This window comes from Aedes albopictus, chromosome 1 (assembly GCF_035046485.1).
Source record: "Aedes albopictus strain Foshan chromosome 1, AalbF5, whole genome shotgun sequence".
NCBI lineage: Eukaryota > Metazoa > Arthropoda > Insecta > Diptera > Culicidae > Aedes > Aedes albopictus.
Window position 1 is genome coordinate 301,226,070 of NC_085136.1, and position 22,330 is coordinate 301,248,399.

At 41.1% G+C, this 22,330-nt stretch overlaps 1 protein-coding gene across 1 annotated transcript in view; it reads left to right on the plus strand.

The window, feature by feature from the left end:
- Positions 1-3,625: 3,625 nt before the first annotated feature.
- LOC134285723 (GATA-binding factor C-like) overlaps positions 3,626-22,330 on the plus strand; it is a 663,267-nt gene continuing 644,562 nt past the window's right edge. The window contains exon 1 of the mRNA XM_062847051.1: positions 3,626-5,282. The gene's annotated coding sequence lies outside the window, so the exon portion shown is untranslated. The remainder of the gene's footprint in view (positions 5,283-22,330) is intronic.

Below are 22,330 nucleotides of genomic sequence, written 5' to 3' on the forward strand. Positions count from 1 at the left end.
AGAAATAACTGAGTATTTAATGTTCTTTTTTACATAAAAAGCTACTCCACCTCCACGCGTTTTTTTCTTGTCTCGTCGATCAGATCTTATTATCGTATATCCATTGAGTTCGACAGATTTGTTCGTGTTTGACGATTTAAGCCAAGTTTCAACCACAGCAAAAACGTTAAGCTCAGAGTTTGCTATGAAAGACCGATAGTTTTCTATATTTCCAACAAGACTACGAGCATTATGAAGTCCTATTTTCAAAAAGTTTCTGGAATGTTTTTCAATTAATGCTTTTAATTGGCAATATTCATAATATTGCAACTTTATACCAGTTTCATGAATCGTTTCATTCATTGTTGGCGACGGATTAGCAAATACATAAATAGGTTGGATTGGTACATTTGTATTAGTAAAATTACCGACACTCATACTAAGGCTACACGACTGGGTGGATACCCGTTTTTTGCCTGGAACTCACGAATTTCTACACCTTCAGGCCAATAGAATGGATCAGAAATAACAGACACTAAATCTTCAGATACCGTTAACTTAAAAGATACAAAAGAGAGCTCATTGATATTTTTGTTGCGCGGAACTAATTTTACACAATCAAGAATGGAATTGTCGACATTCATATTCTCTCGCAGATATTCAACCACGTCCTCTTCAGTTTGCTCAATATGAAACGGAGTTACATAGAAAGATTTAACCGGAACAGCTACTGGAGTTGGCTGTCTAAGTGGACGAGTTCGGCTTACTACTTTCAACCGACAGTTTACCTGAGGTGCCGCTATCGGGTTCACGCCTAGTGCAGATGTAGAACCAGTAGTTGTTGTAGATAGGCTTGAGGTGTGCTTTTGAGAGCTAGTGTTGGGCAGGCGTTGTGTTGTGCTCGAGCTATTGGATCCCATTCGAACGGCTCTCTGGGGAGCACTGGTAGCAACGGCTGGTTTGGAGGCAACAGTGGCGTAGGAGAGGTTGCACGGGGTGGCAGCATTGGCAGTGGTGGCGACGACGGTGGCAGCGGCTGGGATGGAGGAAGTGACGGGGACGGCGGTGGTGATTGGGTTGGCGGTAGTTATCGTGCAGACGGAGGCAGAAGAAGTGGCGGTGGGGCTGATTGTAGCAATCGCAGGACCGGAACATTCGTTGGTTGCAACGGCAATTGTTTCAGAGGCAGGCAATGGAGCCTTCTGGCGGTGTTGAGAAAGGTTTACGTCACGATTGTCTTCAACGTCATCACTGTTCAAGGTAACATCGAGATCATCTTCAACGTCCGCAATGGTGTTGTTGGCAGTATTCGAGTGAAGTGACAGGTCGAAATTGAGGCGATCGATACTGTTGTAAAATTCAGTTGGATCATGACGAATCATGGTTCCAGACGTCGCAAACTGCTGCAGTCGGGTGGAGAAATTTGAATCGCGTCTAATGGATGTAGAAACAGGTAGCAGATTGTTGAGCGTCTTCAGGTTTTCGCCAAATTGACCGATCCTCAAGTCCATTGAGTCCACTCGCAGAAGGAGATCCCGCATAGTCTTGATGATGATAGCTTCACGATCCATTACGCAGGGATTGAAATTCACCCTACAGTTCTCGCAGAACCAAAGCAGTCCAACATTAGCTGCCCACGCCTTGAAGTTGGTCGCGTTTAGGCCCACGCAACCGGGATGGAATACCTTTCCACACGACCCACTGCACAATACACTTCTTTCAGATCGCGCAAAATTCCTAGAGCAGGCCTTACATGCATCCATGATTTCGAATTGCTCTTAACACAATGGTAAACCAAACTAGAAAGTGGATTTCCCTACGACAAACGAGTCAATGAGATATTGCAGAGGAGACGATATAGGAGCGCAAACACAGTTGTGATCAAAACAAATACAGCGCGTTCCCAATATCCAATCTTATCGCTTTGCTCACTTACGTACTGTTCACTAAAGCCGGTGTCGAACCAGAGCCTGCGCGTCGATTATAGTGTTTCGGTTTTTGAGACCACCGAACGCACCAAGACACACTACACTATCCAACTCATCAGCACCGCCTCAGACGAGAGGCGTGTAAATGCACAAGCAAAACAAACTACCGGACGAGGTACTAAACAACTGATTGAATGAAGCACTAACGTAGTGAGTGTGTCGATATATCGTCTCATACAATACCACATCAACTGATTTGTTTTCAGTACTATCCTTTGTTGCTAGATTGGATGCCGCGGTCAAGAGTGGAATTTTAATCACTTTTGCACTCCAGTCTATTAAGGATATGCTTAATCTTCAGTCGTATACCGTTTAGCAGGCTATGCTTCAAAAGATTCCAATAACTGTTCGTTTGTACGAGCCGAAAAAACACGCGAAATTGCAAAAAAAATTCGGAGGCCACAAAAACGTGATGCGAGTTCGTTAGACTTCTTCTTCTTTTTTCAGAATTTCATTATTCTGTTCTTGCTCACTTGTAATAAGCTTGAAATAAGACGATCAGGTGCGCTGGTTTTGTTTATGAAGAGATTTGTGCCCTTGAAATCGTGAGTGGGTCCCAAAGTCGGCCATTGTGGCGGCCATTTTGAGATTCTAACAAGTCTGTCCTTAAGGATGTTAGGCTGCAGAAGCTTCTGTCTTCGCTGAAATAGATATCTCTTACAGATCAGTTTAATGACGTTCTTCCGTTAACTTCCACTTAGAAGCGAGGTTACACCAATCAATGCTACAACGAACGAGATTTACTTCCACTTCAAAATTATGCTGATCTCTATAATAGGCTAAAAACCACAATAAGATGCATACGCGAACAGAACAATGCATTCCCTGTTGAAGCAAATTTGTAGCATAACAGTTTTCCGCCTTACAAAAATCACTTCCAAAGCACCCTCCACGACCCTGCAAACTCTCAACAAGCGAATAAAAGTATGACATTATGCTGACGCAGCTCTACACTACATATTATGGATCCCCTTCTCACCGGCCTGAACCATTGCCAACCCCCCCTATTCCGCGCACGTCATTCATTGTGCCTGCAACAGCCCCCCTGATTCGAACCGTAGACATATGTATGGCTATCGGTGCCAACGCGTTTGAAACGCTGTCAATCAAATGCCACCAACTGGAAGGCTGGCTGGCTACCACTCTTTCCATCTATCCATCCATCCATCCGTATATGAGAACATGCTCATCATCGACCACTCCGCAGTAGCTTTTGTACAGCTATAGATGGCCTGAAAGATCTCCACACCCGCTGCTGCTGCTACTCATCGATGCAACTGAGTGACACAACAGCAGCACCAGCAGCCTCCTAGACGATAACCTAACAAGGACGTTGATGATGACTCTTCAGGCTAGGGAAAAAAAGAGTAAAAAATACATGCTTCGCATTGTTCCATCAGTGCGTGCGAGCGAGCGCCCCCGATAATGGAGTGGTGATGAACATCGTCAACGTGATACGTATTCCAGAACAGAAAAAAAAAAGAATTATGGAACACAGGGAAAAAGCGACATAAAATTTACACCGCCGCCGCTCCAAACGCAATTTAATAAATCAATTGTCATCTGCTGCTAGCTGCCCTGCGCCTGGCCCATAGAGCTTCCTCTCGAATCAGCGTCTACGAACGGACACACATACATATACGCGCGCATATTGGGACGACTGTGCAAACGCAAGAATGCAACGAAATTGGTGATATTCCCTTTTCTAGCGTGCTCTCGTGCCATCGCACGCTGTTCACTTGGAAAAGTCGGTGAGAGCGTGCGAACGACCATGCAAAGCGGAGAGAGAGAAACGCTGCGAGAACCGGTCTGGCGAGTGTTCGCTCACGCCCCATTGTTCGGCGACGTAAGCCACGCCCATCGGCGATTACGCTTCGCACAGGGTCCATCGATTATTGTGCTCTGCGCTTCGCATTGTTTTCATTTGCGTATACGCGAGCTCACGCAGACAGCGGTGCAGTCGTTCGACCGTTTCGCATATTATAGCGTGCAGCCCGTCCGTCGGTCGGTTCACTTCCTCCTGCTCGGTGGAGAGCTTCTCACACCATGTCCAGCACGGGAGCGGAGCGAAGCAGAAGCAGACGTGAAGGGCCTTGCGCGCACGTTCTGCATTCACGGTTGATGAAGTGTGCCGTATTCTGCAATGAGTGCGGGCACCGTTGGTAGGTACTTGCGAGGTCCCTCGGCCGGGCGGCCTTTAGCGCACTGTAGGCTGCGCCGGGACCTGGTGTGGGTGCCCGTTAACAGCCGGTGCAAGTGTGTGTTGCACGGCCCTATCTCTACATGGGGCCTGCTTCAGTCGGTCCAAGACCGTTGTCGTGGTTGCGCGCTTTTATGTTGGAAAGTTCGGTTTTTACCCACTGCACACTGCACTGCATTGTCGTGGTCGTTATCGCTGTCGACGTCGTCGTCGTTGTTGTTGTTGTACACCGTATTGTTACATCGACTCAACCAAAGACAACAGCAAAAACCGTCCATACGGGATTTGAGCAATGCCACCTACTAGTAGGAATCCAAAACAAAAACAAAAGCTAGACTAGGTTCCCTCAGTTCTGCGGCGGCGGTGACGGTCGCGTGGAGCATTATCCTTTCTCGGACTTGTACAGGATTAAAGAGAGTCTTTTTGCTTAACTCGGAATAAAGCCCTGGACACTTAGGCCCTTCCATTGCGGAATCGATTTTAGTGACCCATGCACGAGACTCGTAGTTGCACCAATGGCAAACACCCGGCCTAAATCTCGGCCCGCGTGCCAGGAGCCATAGGGTCTGTTGATCGAACTCTCCGATATCCTCCGGTTGAACCAAGCTGCGTCTTACCCCACCTCCGCCGACCAATCGATAGCGAAGAGCTACCAGAATTGATTAGTGTGACAAGTGTAGTGACAGCATTAATAATTCGAGGGATTTCAGTGCGTCGCCGGTAAGCTAGGCGAAGATCCGCCTGTGAAGATTACGCCGGGCTTCTACAACAGCAGTGCGGAAGATTCTCGTCGGTCGATAGCTCGGTTTCGGATTTCGTTTCGGGGGCTGTTGTTGTTGTTGTTGTTGTTATCGTGGTTTGATTGGTCAGTTCTCATCAGAGGAAGAAGATATTTGACGGAATTGGAGCCTCCGCTACCCCCGCGGCGCGTGTACACCAGAAGGAGGCGTGTGTTTGACCGCCGAGTCATCGAACGCCGCGTTCGCGTATGACTACTAGCGACGGTCGATGCATGCGTGTTTGTGTGAGTGTGTGTGCGTGTACCGGCTAGCAACCTAGAGCAGCGGAATCGCTTCACGGCTTTGTCGTACCAGCTACGGAGAGAGGGAAAGAAGGTAATGACAGTTATTTCGAAGCCTACAGGATCTCTATCTGCTATCGGTATGATCTTTACGATGTAATTAAGACCCGGGTTTTCGGAAAGTCAAAACATTTCGGGTTCGTAGGTATGCATTTTAGGGAACGCTCACATGACACCTGGACGACGCGACGGTATTACAGTACCGAATGAGGCTCGCACACAATTCCACAATACCAGCGAAGCGACCTTTGTTCAACGTCGTAATGAACATACAGCGGCTTCGACGCTAGAGTGAAGCTATTTTCTGCGATTGCACGATTCTTATCAGACTCACCATCGAAGGTTCTTATCGCAAGCGCCAGTTCACCACCGACCGGCGGTCGCCGAAATTCCAACCGCCGAAGAAAAATATTGACACAGCACCTACCGCAGCGCGACAAACTTGAAATTCTGCGAAATTTAATAACCGTTTGAAACTTTTACAACTACCACCACTAGTAAAACCGATTGCGATCTATTTTGGACGGACCCACAGTCCGCCGTATCTATATCGTGAGGTCGTAAAACTTCGGTGGCTCGATTGCTCGATGCGATGCGTGGAATATGGCGGTTGGGTGGCGTTATCATCAGTTCATCGAGTTTGCAATCGGGACGGGAAGGGATCGCTTGCCGGCCATCCGACGGCTGCGTCCAGCCACGTCCATCCAAACGAGACAATGGTGTCGATAATGTGATTGTCTTTTTACGATCATCGTGTGATCGAATCTATCCATACGAACAATAAACATTTATTGATGTGTGTATCGCGGGCTCTGGAGATAGGAATCGCAATCGGCGACCTTCCAGAGGCGGCAGTTGGCAGTTTGGCAGCTTGTTGGATCTCCGTGAGCAGAACGCAACTTGTTGAACGATACGGGTTTTGGGATGGGCTTTCTTCTGTGTATAGATAATGAACTACTAGCGATGCGATGGATGGTGGGACTGATTGATTCTGGGCTGTGGGAATGCGAGCTTTGGTGGAAGGTTGATTGATTTATGAGTGGTTTTTTGAAATATTTTTAGATTTATTTGGGGTTGTCATTTGGGAAAACATTGAATGTTTTATAAGACACTAGCTGTCCCGGTAAACGTCGTTCTGCCTGCCTACTCTGTTTTTTGACGTACAGCTCCATAGGGACGTCCCCCGCAAAGTCATCTGTATGGGAGCCCCCCGTTCCAGAGACCGGACAGGTCTCACACCAAGCTAAGAACCTTCCCCGGCCCCAACAGCACCCACATACAAAATTTCACACCGATCGGTCCAGTAGTTTTCGAATCCATAACGGTCAGACAGACAGACAGACAGACAGACGGAAATTCATTTTTATATAGATAGATAGATAATACATTGTATGCAAATAGTTGGCATGGAGCTTGCCACGAAGCATCGTCGCTTTGTTTTGTGAAATCATAAGCAAATTTTCTCAGCAATCCCAAGAAAAATATTAGTTGAAAATTGATTCTACAAAATTTTCCACTGTTGAGGAAAATCGGTTGGAAATGTCGGAAAAACGAATAATGACTAATTCAAGACCAACAATTGAAAAGGCCGCATCAACATTTTGTAAACAAACATGTTTCTGTCGACTTGAGGCCTTTTGAGCTCCACCCACACACCTCACCACCACTAACAGAAAGCGCAAACATCAAGCTTTCTGTTAATGGTGGTGAGATGCGTGGGTGGATCCCAGAAGGCCCTAAGTCGACAGAAACGTATTTGTTTACGCAATGTTGATGTTGCCTTTTCAATTGTTGGTCATGAATTTTGTGAAAGTTGTTCAGATGTTGGGGGCCATCCATTAAGTACGTCACGGTCCTAGAGGGGAGGGGGGTTAGTGAAAGTGTGACAAGTAATGTATTAGGTATAGTAAAACCCCGTACGAAGGGGAGGAGGGGGTCTAAAAATCTGAATTTTGGCGTGACGTACTTAATGGATGCTCCCTTGTTTGATTTTTGACCGTCTTGATTATACGGAGTGAATCATTTAAATACTGTGGTAGAAGTCCTGTCGGCACCATTGTCAATTTAGTTTCTGTAGAATATGTTCTATATTATTTGTTTTTATTTTTTCACAAATATTCCATCGATTTTGATTACTTACCGATGGGAATTAGAGGGGTAACAAGAAAAACAAATCAGAGACCCCTGTCCATTTTCAAGTTTTTTTTTCAGAAAATAATGTGACCAATGGTTCTGTTGCATCTGGGTTTAGCATTGAATAAATATGACTAAGACATCGATTTTTGTGAATCGATTTATTTTGAGCAGCATAACTCGAACGCTTTGAATCGACGTTTTTCATTGATTCAATGGGTCATATGATAGAAAGTGTAGCGAGCTTTGCTTCTTGTAGCACCTGTTAAGAAATAAAGTCTAATGAGTACTTAGGGGAAATTGTGTGTTTGCGGCAGCTTTTTCTCTCTTCGTCTTGGTTTTTTTTTTTCGAAAGCTGTTGAACTCTGAGTCGGCCTCAAATCTTTCCCAACCAAGCTGAATTATACGACCAAGTTTCAGTAAACTTGGTCGACAAAAACCTCTCATGATGAAGAGAACAAACCTGCCGATAATATCCATCGTCACCCTGGTTGGTAAAACTGAATGTATAGTATTAATTTCCTTCGAACATAAGCGTTTACTACATGCATACAGTGCAGAACTGTTAAAACAAATCTTTTACGCCAAATGCTGAAGATTCTCAATGAAAGCTTGTGGTTTTGCGTAGAAGGCGCTGATTTATCCAAATGTTTTTTTTGGAAAGCAAGACGAATACATATGGGTAACCATACAAGGGTAACAAAATGAGGGTTCCTAAATCAAGCAGACGTTTCCGGCATGCATATGTTTCTTATAAGAGGCTGCAAGTATGTACTTCATTTCTTCACCAATTCCGTCAGGAACTCTTCTTAGAATTGGGAATGTCTTTCAAGATTTTTCAAAGTATTTCTTCCTTTTTACAACATTGCTCTAAGAATTCCACCTAAAACTGCTCCCGGATATTATTCCAGATACTTGCAGGCATTTTCCCAAGATTCCAGCATTTTTTCTGGAATTCCTCCTTAAGAATCTTCCAGAATACCTGAATTCTTACTAATATCATTCCAGGTTTTTTTTTCATGGGTACGGACCCTCACGAGATTTGTTCCAGAGGTCCTCTGGACACCAGTTAGATCCCTACTCAGAAATGGACGTAAACCGGTATACTGGTGGTGTCCAGAAATCGCAGAGCTACGCGCATCCTGCCTTAGAGCTAGAAGGAGAATGCAAAGAGCTCGCATCGATACTAAATTGGCACTGAACAAAAGGCCCGTAAGCGGGCCTGCTTCGAAAATCTCTGCCAGGTAGCCAACACGATCCCGTGGGGTGATGCCTACCGAGTAATACAGAGTAATACAGAGTAGTCATGGCCAAAATGAAGGCCAAAATCGTGGAAACGTTGTTTTCGCGTCACGATACAAGACTATAGGTCTCCTGCCCCTATGACCAAACCGGCCATAGCGAGGTCACCCCGGTGAAGAACGACGAGCTCATCGCAATAGCGAAGTCGCTTAAATTGAACAAGGCTCCGGGTCCGGACGGTATCCCGACAGTAGCCATCAAGACGGCCTTCGAGGCTAGCCCTAGTATGTTCAGAATGGCTATGCAGATTGCAGATGTGCCTAGACAGAGGCGAATTTCCGGAGAGGTGGAAAAGGCAAAGATTGGTTCTACTGCCGAAACCCGGTAAACCATCTGGCGACCTGTCGGCATCTGGCGACCTGTCAGCATACAGACTTATCTGCCTTACGGACACCGTGAAACTGTTGAAACGGATCATTCTGCCCAGGCTGATGATCTATACCGAGAAACCCGATGATCCTGGCCTCTCGGCCTACGGATCTAGCTTCCGGAAGGGTCAACGGTGGACGCTATTAAGGCTGTAACTAAGACGGTCAAGATAGCGCTCCAAAAAAGCGAACTGGAATCCGCTATTGCGCGGCCCGACGTAAAAATCCGTTCAACAGCCGCCATCAAGTGCGCCATACACCACCTAGGAGTACCGGTTAGCCTATACCAGATACTGGAGAGCTACTTCCAGAATAGGCTGCTAATCTATGACACCGAGTAAGGTGAGAGGAGCTACAACATCACCGCAGGGCTTCAACCTGGGTCCGGTACTATGGAACACGGCGTATTCTGGCACAAACTTCCACCTGGATGAGGCCGAAACATTTGGCACACGCGCATCACAAAACGGAGGTGGTGGTGGTACACTACCGCAAGTCTGAACAACAGGCAGTGGTCACCATAGGCGGGTGCAGGATCAACTCTAAGCGCTCACTGAGGCAACGATGAGCTGAAATCCGGAAGCCACGTGGAATATGCCTGCAAGAGGGCAAACATGGCGATAATGGCATTGTCAAAAACAATGTCTAATAGCTCTGCAATAGTCTCGTGTAAGCGTAAGCTGCTCGTGAAAGTAGCGATCTCCAAAAGTTTCAGACACCCGACTGCCTATGTATTGTTCTGTTTTCATCACAAATTCTATCGATCGGTAGCTTTTTCCTATTAACTTTTCCGATCTTATTGGATAGAACACTTTTCTTTTTTTTAAGCCATACTTTTTATATCATATTCCGAAAAAGCTACCGATTAATAGAATTTGATGAAAACAGAACAATACATAGGCAGTCGGGAGCCAAAGTTGAGCCATTTGTATGGAGATTTCACTTTTTTGCGCTCCGTCCCGAAAGGGTTATTGAAAAATAGGGTCATTCGGGGTGGGTTTTAGGTTTCAATTTGTTTTAAAACTTAGTCGTACAAAGAAGGAAATCGTTGGTTAGCATCACACGTTGGGGCCGTTGGATGGATGGGCACCTTCGACAACGATGGCTGGGCCCAGACTGACGATCCTCTTGTTCGCGAGAGAGTAATCCACCTGATGGAAGATGGAGAACTCACGTATCTGATCGTGCGATACGCCGATCGCGGTGATAGATCTGCTAGTGGAGAGCCACCGAGGTTCTCAGATCTTATCGGGTTGGTAGAAATAGGCCGGACGGCGGCGATTCACCGAACCTTGGGCCACGTGATCGGTAGTTTGTGGCTGAGCGGTGGGTCCTTTTGAGACTACGCCCGATGTCACGAAGACCTCTCACGCGCAGATGATTCTCACTGGCTTCACGGGGCTGTATGTTGACGACAGTTGATATTCGAGTCACCATCCAGATTTTCTCACTTGTGTGGCCGAGTGGATTTAAACGGTTCGGGCCGGTGCCATTAATTATCACCTCTAATTTTTCCGGACTCTTCCGGTGAAACCACCAGTCGGTAAAACTTTTCACCTCCACCGTGGACAAGTAGCAAACTGGCACACTATACTTCACGGTCACACACACAGTATAATGCCCGATGTAACTTTTGGTCAAATCACTCGAATATATCCACAAGCCGAACTAACTGGTGGGTTTTCCAAAATGAAATAGAGGCCGATTCCCTCGAGGGGATTCGCTTTTATATCGTCTGCTGTCCCACTAACATCTGTCCAGATCACTCTCCCAATATTTCTACGTATGCATATCCGTCCAAAACGCACAGCTCGTTGATGCCAAGTTTTCAATGGGTATACATGTTACGTAACTCCACACATCGTTGGTCATCTCCAACGATTTGTATTGACGGTTATTTTTCATTTACCTAGTTAGATGGAATGTTTTTAAGGAAATTAAACAGAAATTAAAAGAAATTTATGTGGGATATCCACTATCCTCTTTTTTACTATTTTCAAAACATTTAATTTCATATTTCTTATAGATTTTCGTGAAATTGAAGTTAAACTTGAGGTATCTTTCGGATTTCCCAGAACTTATTTCAGAAGATTCCTTTTGGTGTTGCGTGCGGGTTCTCATAGTTTTACAGAACTTACCCTAACCTTTTTTCCAAGATTTATTCCACGATTCATACAAATTTCTTTTTGATTTTTCTACAGAAGTTACTGTTAAAATATCTCATGGAGTGATTTTCGCGCTTTTTCTCAGTCGTTTTAGGCTTCCCTCGAACGCCCTGAGATTTTACCAGCGCACAACCCAGAATTCTTTCCGTAAATTATCGTATTATCAGTCAGACCAATGGTGTAGCCTGAAGGGCCCCCCAAAGGGGAAAATTTGGCCAAATAAATCATTTTTAAACACTGGATGTAGATAATGCAGAATTAGTATTAAGTAAAACACACGTTAATAAAAATTAAATATTTTATGTTTGTAGTTATTGTAGTAAATATAGGCAAAATAAACTTAAATAAGTGATATAGCAACAACATCCTTTTGCCACAGGCGTTGACAGTGAGATAATTTTTCTTTACTAATGCTGAGTGTCATTTCTTCATACCATTTGGCAAATATGTCTAGCAAACTCTGCAATCTTACGCAATCCGCCGGGCTTTCGAGGACAACGTACATCTTAAAGTCGTCGGCGTAATTAAGCCTGCACAGCCAACACTCAGCACAGCAGCAACGTCGTTGAAATATAGTACGAAGAGAAGAGGCTCGAGATTATTCCCATGTTGTACGCCCGAGATTTTTTTGTTTTGTTTTTATTAACGTGTATTTTAACAGGGAGCTAATTCAACACTTCACGCTCGAGGAGTTCGTGAACCAAAAGGAGGTATACGATCCAATCTTGACGCAAATTCTCCTACCACTTAAGTAAGATTTTAGCCATCAGTAGTGGTCAAGGCACCCAATTTAGCCAACTTGCATAAGAGGATGCCATGATCGATTTAGTTTGCAATCCGTATAAATTTCTACTACCTGTTTTCCATTTTCCAAAAGATTGATGCAATTAGAAGTAAAAGAGAGAGCAGGTTGGTCGTCACTGACCTGCCACGATAAAACCCATGCTGATCGGTGGAAATATATATTTTCGTTAGAGCAAAAAGTAAATTCACAATGCGGGAAAATATATACTGGTCTTAGCCACTTGAAACTTACTGCTTCAATGCTTTCAGTTACTATCAAGTTAAAGTTGTTCAAGTCACTTATATTGCCTCATTTCTCGTATGGTCTTGAATTGATTTTAAATGTAATAGTCACTAGTTATGATCGCCTTAGAGTTGCTCTGAGCCACTGTGTACAATGGGTTTATAATCTTTAAAGATTTGCAAGTATAATGCATCTACAGCGCCAGCGCTAATTTAAGGCTGCTCTTTTTGTAATGATTTTCAACTGTGCTGCTATACTTCTTTATTTAAAATAATTTACATGGACCTCAATATCTAGCTGATAAGCTGCAACCTTTTAGGAGAAACCGCGTAAGACACTATGTTCTATTACAACACAACTCGTCACACTATCACAATACCTTTTTCGTACGTGCCATCATTCTATGGAATCGGCTTCCTAATGAAGTTAAAGTTTTGCGAGCTGTAGCAAGTTTTCGTCGTGAGTGGTTGAGCTGGCTCAATGAGGAAAATTGAAGTGAACAAGGCAACTAGTCAACAAAGTAGAATATAGTTTAAATTTGTTTTTTATTAATAAATTTGGGCATCAGCAGCGAACACGTGGATACTAAAATATTGCAACACAGATTGAAGATCATTAACAAAAATAGGTAAATAACAGAAGTCTCAAAACCGATCCTTGGGGAACTCTAGAGATGATTTGAAGCTAGGTACAGGGGATAGACAAAATGATCGGGACAGGCAAAATTATCACTTTCCAAAAAATGTTCAACTAGCTGTAACTTTTCGAAAAGTGCATCAAATATTCTCAATTTTTTACTGTAAGTTCTTCAACTAGTTGTGTATCAGTGAACAAAATTTGGAAAAGATCGGACAATTCTTCACGAAGTTATAAAGATTTGTGAAAAAGATAAAATTATCCGATAGCCAACTTTGAGCTGTTATATCTCCGGATTCAATGAACCGATTGCAATGAAATTTTGACAATTTATGACTTACATAATGAACTCTGGAAAACATTTGACTTAACTTGAAATTTTTAACAAGCGAAAAAGTTATAGCGATTTTATTTTTTTCACGATTTTTTAGTAAATTGGTCTATTTTTAACATGCATCCCATTACTTTTTCAACTTATTGGTGGCTATGTTATTACTTTCCTTCAAAACGCATTTATATACAAGTCAATTAGAGGGAAACTAAATGAACTATAATTTGCATCTTGAATTTTGAAACGAAGTTGATGTTTTGGATAATTTCGTGTTTTATTAGAAAAATAATCTAATCGTTATAATTTTCTTCCGTGTTAAGAATATTAAGTTAAGTCAATGGTTTTTCATAGCTCATTATATAAGTCATAAATGGTCAAAATTTCACTGCATTCGGTTCATTCAATCCGGAGATATAACAGCTCAAAGTTGGCTATCGGATAATTTTACCTTTTCCAAAAATCTTTATAACTTCGTGAAGCATTGTCCGATCTTTTCCAAATTTTGTCCACTGTTACACAACTAGTTGAAGAACTTACAGTAAAAATTTGAGAATATTTGATGCACTTTTCGAAAAGTTACAGCTAATTGAACATTTTTTGAAAAGTGATAATTTTGCCTGTCCCGATCATTTTGTCTATCCCCTGTACATTCCCTTCAACTGAGACTTGCTGGAAGCGATTCGTTAGATATGATTGTAGAAGGTTTACGACATGACTTGGACAATTGAACTGATCGGAAGGTTTTAGATGCAGTCTAGAATTCGATACGCGGTCATATGCTTTCGAGAATCAATTAACAGCATCTCAAATGCTTTCATGAGTGCCTACATCCCAATAAACTCCGTAAATATTAGTTCCATCCTATTTTGCTTATCCTTTGGCAGATGAGCGTATTTCGACTACCATTTGTAATCTTCCTCAGTGACAGTTATTCACAAAGCAAAATGGGTCTTTAATTTCGACTGGTGCAAACTGATTACACTCATTCGCGAAGTAATACTGAATATCTTAAAAGTAGCTTACAATCTTTGCTAATATTCTAAGAGCTCCAATGAGCTTCGTCGATCATGCGATATTTAGCCGCTGTTGATCCTGAATTCTAAACTTAGTTATACTTTAGATGACCTACGGCATATGGAATGGTGTAAAAAGTTAACGGTTTCTTGGCATTGACAGTTTTGGTTTTTGGTTTTGGGTTTGGAACGGAATCAATCAGTGCCGTTTCCGAATAAGATGAATTTGGGAGTGTGAGATTATTTATGGCACTCATACCCTACGATCATGCGTTAGCAAGGTTCCAGTAAATTGGAAACACAAATTTGCTATATATTCTATCACATTGACACGTATCAAGTCGGTATTGGCACTTTTGTGTTGCTGTATGAGGATGGTGTTCGTCAACCTTAGTTGAACTCGAATGTGAAATAAAAATCATGTAATAACGGTACCCACTATGTCGAAGTAAAACCAATTTTGCGTAACATCAACATCTTTTGGCCAAACCTCACACCTGCAACACCCACAAAATTACACAATTTGTACTCAGGTACCCGATTACAGAACCTCAAATCGTCATCACCGCGGACATCGACGACGAAGACGACGACCGGTATACCTGTCCGGTTGAACAAGTTTACTTTAGGAATCTATTTTTTCGGTAAAAGCAAACAAACCGACCCATCATATCGCCTGGGTCTTATCTAATCTCGGGCACTACTCGAAACACTTTTTGAAGGAAGCATCAAGCACCCAAATCATTTTATGGGTTCTTTCAAAAGCAATCGAAGTGGAAATTGAATTGACACACCATCGCCATCATCATCACCAATCGGTTGAAGCGAGCAGCGATAGCGTCGAACGCGATACAGTTCACGTTCCCATAAGCGCACCTTTTATCATCACATTACCGTGTGTAGTGTTCTGTCCAATTGTCCACCAGCCAGCGCACTCGCACATCTTATCGCCCCTTCCACATCAAAGAAAGAGACCCCTATCGGTGCTTGTACTACTTGGCAGCTATATTTCAATCACCGCAATAGCATCTTACCTGCATACCTACCTGCTGCTGCGGGGCCCTGGCGGGCGGATTGGATTGCGTGTGCGTGTACCTGACACTTCGAGTATCGATGATTCCTTATCAGAAGCCGTGTTATTTACCCGAAAAATCGAATCAATCGGACAATCGATTGGGGAACGATTTTTAACTTTTATGCTTTTGACAAGTGTTGGATGACAGTTTTTTTTTATTTGAATTGCAGTGATGGTATCGATGTTGATGATCGTTTCCCGTCTTTCTAATGCAAACATTGAAGAACCACAAAAAAGATCTTTGAACGAACTTTGGTCTGGCTTGCAGTCTATCCCTCGAGCAGTGTTGGGAATACTCACTTGCGAAAAATTATACTCACTTGCTTCTATCTCAGTCCAGAAGCATGCTATCCAAAAATGGTGTTTGAAGGTCTTTCTGATTGCAGTTTAATCTAAAAGTTTGCCGAATAAAGTAAAGGTTGCAAACGCATACCAAAACCGTGAGAGAGCTGTGAGCACAAGGTGAGTATGAATTATACGAATTTTACTTTTAGTTTTTTAAACTACAATCTAAAAGCTCTTCAAACATCATTTTTTGATAGCATGTTTGTAAACTGAGATAGAAGCAAGTGAGTGTGACTCTTGCAAGTGAGTATTCTCAACACTGCCCTCGAGCAGTCGCGTCTTGGGCCACCCACAGCAACATCGCGCATGCGCTGTGTACCACAAGCGAGCTTCTTTCATGGTGCGTGTACTGTGTACACGACGTGACCGCTTCCGGGCTAATAAATTGGCCTACGGATTTATTTTCTTGGCTCCATCGTTTGGATCCCTATTTGGATCTTCTCAGGGATCTTTATTTAGTTTGCCAGACATTGATTATTGATTGATTATTGATAGTCATTTTACGTATAACATGAACTTACAAATAATTAGTGGCAGCTGTCCAAAAACATTCAGCCTGTAGTCTTAGTTTTATCGTTGGGAAGTCCAACGAAAAGTTTCTATTTTAAATGTCATACTATGTGGTTTGCTTCCGTATTTTGAGCTTGCGGATTAGTAATCTAGTACTATCACGTGTTCGAGTTCAGTTCTGTGCCTTCAGGGGATGGAGATGGTCAAGCCGCTCCGTAGCTTGGAGGAAAGAAGCGCCCGTCTAGCGAATTGAGAGTTGTGGGTTCGATTCCCACCGGAGCACGCGAATATTTTTTTTTCATAATTGAAGTCACAATTTGTTCATCAAATACGTGTTTCTGTTGTGTGCATGAATGTCAAAGCCATGAAACGTTGTAATTTCCACTTGACTTGGTAAGCCAAAGCAAAACTCGAAAATTGATAATTACTTTCAATTTTATCTCTTCAACAGAAAAAGTGTGTTTGTCTAAAATAGTCACCACAAGCTTTGCTTTTACAAGCACGTGGAGGCATAGAAGCAAATAAGCTGTCCGCCCAGGAGTTTCTAAAAAATCTAAGAAAAAATTCTGGAAGAAAAACCAGAAGAAGTTCTTGGAATACTGAAGTATTCTTTTGAAATATTTAAGACAGAAACCCTGGAGAAAATTTCAGAAGTCATCCTTGGAATAATTTCTAAATTGATTTCTGTAGGAATCTCTTAATGATTTCCCTAGGGAATTATCGAAGAAAACTCTAGTCGAATCTCTGTAAAATCCCTAGAGCAATATCTGTCATATTCCAAGGGTTTATTTTTTTTGAAGAAATGCTTGAGTGGAATTCCGATCACCGATGAGATATTTTCATATGAATTCAGGAGAAATCCTTCAATGCCTTTCTAATTTATCCTCGATGATTTTCTAAAAGAGACGAATATTTGGAGGAATAAATTGATTCTCATCTGTAAATATTAAAAAAAAAAATCCTGAGAAGTTTCTGAATAGATTCGTAGGCCATATATCTTAAAAAAATAATTCATGAAAGAATCCGAGAAGAAATTTCTAAAGGTACCCTTGGGAGAAATCCTGGAGAAATTTTTGAGAAAATACATAGGCTTACCTTTACGAATTCCTGCAGCAATAACTTGAAAAAAAAAATCTGAAGTAAAGTGAATAGTCCTCAAACGAATCTCTCCAAAAACTTCAGAAAAGAAATTTCTGGGTAAATTTCTGAAGAAATCTTGGGAAGAATTTCTTAATAAATCCCCAAAATATTTTCTGATAATCTATGTAGAAGTATCTGGAGATGGCCGTTGAATACTTTCCTAAAGAATAGTTGGAGAAATTTTGAAGAAATGTGTATATAAGATTTGAATAATTGAAATATTTGAAGAAATCCTTGAAAATAAAAAAATGACTCAAAGTATACCTGGAAGAATGTCCAAAGTACCAACTGAAGTTTCTGGAAAATTCTTGAAAGATTTTAAAAAGGAATTCCTTTAGGACTTTCTAAGGAGATTTTGGAAAGCAATCTAAAGCTTTGGAGATTTTACAAAAGAATTCCTGTTGTTTTGTGATAATTTACGAAGGAAATTTGGTAGAAATTTTTGAAGGAATTTTGTGTTTCAAGTTTTTTTTTAATGAATGAATTTCAGAAGAAAGATTTTTAAAAGAATTAATGGAAAAGAAACTCCATGTAATGTTTTGTAGAACAATACTTGAGAACATTTCGGAAGGAAACTCCAATCTTAGAACTTCAGAAAGTAGCTCTGGAGAACTTTTCTAAACTGGAGGGTTTTCTAAAGCAATACATGCAACGTTTTCATTAGGAATCCTTCACAATTTTCTTAAAGGAATTCCAAGACGATTTTTGGAATGATTCATGCAATAACTCAGAAGCAATCCATGGGAGATCTTTCAAAGTAGTTATAAAAAAAAATTGAGAAATCTATAGAAGAATTTCTGACAGAACTCCTGCAGGAATTTTTAAAGGAATCGCCTCAAGATTTTATAAAAGCATCTTTGGAAAGTTTTCATAAGGAACCTGTGGAAGGACTAAAAACAATTTCGAAGTAAGTTCCAAAGGATTTCATAGAAGTTTTTGTAAAGGAATCTTTGCATGAATTTCTTTAAGAATTCAAGAGGAATTTATTTGGGAGCGCGTAGGAACTTCTGATGAAATCCATGGAGGGCTTTAAAAATCGAGGAAAAATAAGCCTACATAAAACTGCTGGGAAAATCTCTAGAGCATTTTTTGAAGGAAACTCTGAGAGAGATTCTGAAGAAATTTTCTAAAATTATCTTAAAGAATCTCTCAAGAAATTTTTGAAGGAACACTTAGGGAACTCCTTGGGGTGGTTAGAAAGTTTTCTCTGGAAGATTTTTTAAAACAATTTTTGGAGAAAATTTATAAGGAATCCATGAGAAATTTTGTAGTGGAATATAAATGGATATTTCTGGAAAAATCTTTAGACTTATTTCTGATGTTATCGCAGGAAATTTGTTTGAAAGCCTCGCTCGAAGATGTTTAGAAATTTTTCGATGTACTTCTGGATAATTTTCTGGTAGAATCCCTGGAGAAATTACATGAAGCAATCCATGCAAGATATTCTTCAATAATTATTTGAGAAATTCCTGGAATCAGTGGAACTTCTGAAGAAATCTCTGGATGAATTTTGTAGGAATATTTACAAATGAATCCTTTGAGGATTTTGGAAGAATGAAGAAATGCCTGTGGGGATTTGATTGAATGTTTGAAGAAATTGTCCCTTAGAAATTTCTGCAGAAGTTTTTGAAAGATTTTGAAAAAAAACATCCTAAATAGTTTAAGAAGGGATGTCTGAAATTTTTCTAAAGGATACTTTTGGGTTTTTCTCAATAAACATCTATCGGAATTTTCAAAGGGTTTTATGAGCAATTTTTGAAGAACTTGATGAGGGAATCATGTAGGCTTTTCCTAATAACTTCTTGTCATGCTTTTTGCTAAAGGTGCTATATGAAGCTCTATAATTTTTTGCAGTAATTGCGGACGAATTTAAAAAGCAGTGCCTGATAAAAGAATCTGATGAATCCATGGACATTTTTCTGAAAGGATCCACGAAGAAAATTTTGAGAGAATTTATGGAAGAATTTTTGGCAATCATGGAAACGTTTCTGAAGGAATTTCTGAAGGGTTTTGTAAAAAAAAAAACAAAATTTGAATGATTTTCTTAAATTTTTTTTTTGAAGGATTCTGCAAAGGAATCCCTGGGGCAATGTGATTTAAAGAAGGTGAGGAGGAGGTTGCAGTACGCTTGTGTTAGTAGAGTTCCTAACATAAACAAATTTGGAGGGGAGGGCATGACGTCATACCGGCTCATCAGCAGACCGAACCGATCGAACCATTTGGTTTCCGTAGAACATTCGTTTCTGAGAGAATGAGAGATGTATTACGCAATCCTACACAAATTTGCACAAATAAATTTACACCGGAAAAATAATTGTTCATCGATACTCATTAGATTCTCGCATCTGAAATTGAAACAAATGATGAAGTTAACACTTTGAAACTGCATCTCCTCCATTTTGTTCAAGTTTGGAATCCACTGCTTTCAGAAACATTTTTCCCCGTAAATAGTGGCTTTCTGGCCAGTTGGTATGCATAGTTCAGTTCGCGTATGAGTCTATCACATCCTTTTTAGCATTTTCTCGTCCTAAAATAAATTAAATGTGAAGAAAAATCATAAATAAGGTTATAAAGAAAAATTTACCTACGCTAGCAGAGTCTCAATCAGGCGACATTTTTTCCATGTTTGTGTATGCTTGCATAACAAGTTGCACGTCTCCCTTGGAAACAAGAGCGCAGTAACACTTTTGAAATGATCGACACAAAGTAAAATCAAATTTGCGAATGCTCTGTCATCCTATTTTTATTATTGAAGATGCGTTATGATATCTATTGGTCCCCAACAATGTTTTAATGAGGGCATGGTTTAAAATTAAGAGTATATGTAAAATACAAACTTGGGTACAAAAAATATGCTGTTTAAATAAAATAAAGATTTTTGTACTTTTGTCTGAATTATGCTCAAAAGTGTGTACATCATTTTAAGAGTGACGCCCTTTTCGTGAAAATTTGATAACAACTTTTATGACGTCGGTCAATGTCAAGAAAGATTAGGTTGCTATGAAGGAAGGGGAAATGTGCACTAACACATGGAAACTTTATTGTATTACACAAAACGATCTCTTCACCTTATTTACATCACATTGTCCCTGGGGATATTTCTGAATGAATATTTGGCGGAAATAAATAATTTGATGAAATTCTGTATAAATCCCTGGAGTAATAACGGGAAAAAAATAATGAGACAAGTTCTCATGTGTGAAACTAAAAGAATTCTTTGTAAAATTTCTGAAGGAAGAATGATTCGGAGGTATCCCTGCAGGAATTTCTCAAGCAATTCGTTGGAAGAATTTTTGAAAGAATCTGTGAATAAATTTCGGCGGCAATTTTTGTAAAAATTCTTATATTTATCAAAATTGCTGCATCATTTTCCAAAGGAATCCCGGGAGAAATTTCTGAAAAATATATGGAGGAAATTTTTAAGGAACAATTAAATACATTGCTGAAAGAACCCTTGATGGAATTGCTTCAGAATCCATGCAATATTTTACAAAAAAAAATCGTAGATTTTGGTGTAAATTCTGAATGTAAATCTAGTGGAATTTCTGAGGGAATTCTTGAGGGTATTTCCTTTAGCAGATTTTGAATAAAAATCTGAAGGCATTTTTAAGTGATTTGGTTTAAGAAATTTCCTGTGGAAATTACTGAATAAATATCTAGAGAACTTTTTAAAGAAACCCATGAATTATCCAGATAAATATTTAGGGTTTTTTTTGGAGAAATCCCTGAAGACAACTTATGAATAAATCACTGGAAGAGTTTTTGAAATAATCCATGCAGGAAAACCTAAAGAAATCCTAGGATAAATTTCTAAAGGAATCCCCAGAAAAAAATCCTGAAGGGTTTTTTGATAAAATTCTTGCAGATTTTCTGAATGAATCTTTGAAGAATTTTCTTAAAAATTTCTCAAGAAACATTTGCCTGAATTTCTCAAAGTATACCTGGATAAATGTGTGAAAGAACCCCTGGTAGAATTTATATGGGAATCTCTGGTAAAAATATGATTCAAATTATTTTTTGCCTGATAGGGGTGGAAGACAAATGACAGAAAACACGGAGGAGATTTTTAATATTATAAAAAAAAGACTTTTCTAAGTCTAAAGGCGCAACATTTGATGAAGCGCAAAAAATATAAATCCACATAAGCGATTCTCGTGTAGGAGATAGGAAATTAGCTTTTGGATTTTTATTTGGAGGGCGTTAAAATTTCTAAAATTCACATCGGAATTAATCCACTCAGGGAGTAACTTGGAGTAACCCCCATGAAACTACTGTCAATAACAGCTTTCGACTAAAAATAATTTTCTAAAATCCTCACCACTCAAGCTACTCAAATCCCAGGTTCATGATGATGGAATACTCCTTGTAGGCGGATGCCTCAGAGGCGTTTAAAAAATCCTCAGATAATTACAGAGGATATTAGGGGCCTTTTAGGGGATTTCAGAGGAATTTCAGGGCGTTTTATAGAGTATAATGAGGTGTCAGGGGCGTTTAAGGAGGAATCTGCGAGTTGAAAGGAGTCTCTTGGGCACTTCAGGGTGCCTCAGGCGCGTTTTAGGGGTTCTCCGATATTTTCGGAGGGGTTCCAGGGAGTATGATTATCTCTGGGGTAATTCAGGGAGTATCACAGGGGTGTTTCCAGGGGTCTCAGGTGGCTTCAAGGGGCTCCAAGGAGTCTCAGGAGCGCTTCAGGGTATCTCACGAGCATTTCAGGGGGTTTCAGGAACGTTTCTGGAGGTCCCAGGCAGTTTCAGGCGAATATCAGGAGGCATTAGGGGCACTTCAATGGGTTTCAGAGTTTTCAAGGGGGTCTCTGCGAGTCTCAGAGGCGTTTCTGGAAGTCCCGAGGAGTTTCCGGGAGTCTCAGAAGCCCCTGAGGGTGTCCCAGGGGCTTTAGGGGGTACCATGAGGTGTCAGGGGCATTTAAGGAGGTCTCTGCGAGTTGCAAGGAGCCTAAGGAGCACTTCAGTGGGCATAAGGTGCTTTTCAGAGGTTCTCCGGTACTTTCGATGGGGTTCCAGGGAGTATCAGGCGTTT